This window comes from Bubalus kerabau, chromosome 21 (assembly GCF_029407905.1).
Source record: "Bubalus kerabau isolate K-KA32 ecotype Philippines breed swamp buffalo chromosome 21, PCC_UOA_SB_1v2, whole genome shotgun sequence".
Taxonomy (NCBI): domain Eukaryota; kingdom Metazoa; phylum Chordata; class Mammalia; order Artiodactyla; family Bovidae; genus Bubalus; species Bubalus kerabau.
Window position 1 is genome coordinate 31,645,784 of NC_073644.1, and position 1,905 is coordinate 31,647,688.

The 1,905-nt window shown below is 44.6% G+C and overlaps 1 non-coding gene across 1 annotated transcript; it reads right to left on the minus strand.

The window, feature by feature from the left end:
* Positions 1-1,620: 1,620 nt before the first annotated feature.
* On the minus strand, positions 1,621-1,693 carry TRNAW-CCA (transfer RNA tryptophan (anticodon CCA)). Its single transcript has one exon. It is a non-coding gene; the product is annotated as a tRNA-Trp (tRNA).
* Between the last annotated feature and the right edge of the window lie 212 nt (positions 1,694-1,905).

Genomic DNA, 1,905 nt, shown 5'->3' on the forward strand with positions numbered 1-1,905 from the left:
GAGAGTGAAAAAGTTGGCTTAAACCTCAACATTCAGAAAACAAAGATCATGGCATCCGGTCCCATCACTTCATAGATGGGGAAACAGTGGAAACAGTGTCAGACTTTATTTTTCTGGGCTCCAAAATCACTGCAGATGGTGAGTGCAGCCATGAAATTAAAAGACGCTTACTCCTTGGAAGGAAAGTTATGACCAACCTAGATAGCATATTCAAAAGCAGAGACATTACTTTGCCAACAAAGGTCTGTCTAGTCAAGGCTATGATTTTTCCTGTGGTCATGTATGGATGTGAGAGTTGGACTGTGAAGAAGGCTGAGCGCCGAAGAATTGATGCTTTTGAACTGTGGTGTTGGAGAAGACTCTTGAGAGTCCCTTGGACTGCAAGGAGATCCAACCGGTCCATTCTGAAGGAGATCAGCCCTGGGATTGCTTTGGAGGGAATGATGCTGAAGCTGAAACTCCAGTACTTTGGCCACCTCATGCAAAGAGTTGACTCATTGGAAAAGACTCTGATGCTGGGAGGGATTGGGGGCAGGAGGAGAAGGGGACGACAGAGGATGAGATGGCTGGATGGCATCACTGACTCAATGGACGTGAGTCTGAGTGAAGTCCGGGGGTTGGTGATGGACAGCGAGGCCTGGCGTGCTGTGGTTCGTGGGGTCACAAAGAGTCAGACACGACTGAGCGACTTAACTGAACTGAACTGAAGATTTCCCAGGATCACTTCCACGTGCATCTCATTGGCCTGTACTTAGTCTCAGTGCTACAACCACTGTGACACAGGCTGAGAAATGTCACCTTGGGCATCCATGGGCCTAGCTGTCACTCAGGGGTGCTCTTATTAAAAGCAAGTCAGCTGCAGAGAGTTGGACAAGTTGGGTTGTGGGATCAAGGAGAAAGGGGAGCATTGTTCTGGAAGTCAACTACCAACTACCTTTTAGAAACTTGTTTGTACAGAAAGATGAGGGCTCCTTCCTGCCCCAACCTTCAGCTCTCTGACTAAGAATTCTCTTGAGGAGCAGTATATGTTCCAGCTTGTTTTGCTTAGTTTTATTTTTCTGTGTGCTGTTGAGCTCATGTGGTTTGGAAACAGAATTGGTGGATGAGGAAGGTGACTGGAATAAGCATGACTGGGGAAGCTGAAGAATTAGAGTGGAGGGAAGAGAAGGTGGCAGTTGGTCTGGGCAGAAGAAAGCTGAAGAAAACATATGGTTAAGCAGTTGTTCTTAGGGATTTTTTGGTTTTGTTTTCGAAATTGTACCGTACAAACTACTGAAAGTAATTGTGTTAGTCACTCAGTCGTGTCCCACTCTTTATGACCTCAGTAGACGGTAGCCCACCAGACTCCTCTGTCCATGGGATTTCTCAGGCAAGAATACTGGAGTGGGTAGCCATTCCCTTCTCCAAGGCGTCTTCCCAACCCGGGGATCAAACCCTGCATTGCAGGCAGATTCTTTACCAACCGTTAATGCTATATTATTCTTTTCTTCATTTGCCCTGAGAACATAAATATCAATTGTCCTTTTTGGATTTTTAAAACAAATATTAATGTATTTATTTGGCTGTGTGGAGTCTTAGTTTCGGCACGTGGGATCTTTAGTTGCACCATGTGCAACCTAGTTCCCTGACCAGGGATCGAACTTGGGCCCCCTGCATTTGGAGTGCAGAGTCTTAGCCACTGAACCACCAGGGAATTCCCTGGATTTTTTTCTTTTAAACTTTCTGTTTATTGTTTAGGGAGAATTTTACAACATGTGAAATTGGCTTTTGGGAGGGTGAGTGTGGCTGAAAGGAATTAAGTCACAATCATATAGAATAAATATACAAACATTTAAGTCAAAGAATCTCTGTACCATCAGCCTTTTGAGGACTCTTAAGTTTTCCTTTAACTATAATTAACCAAAA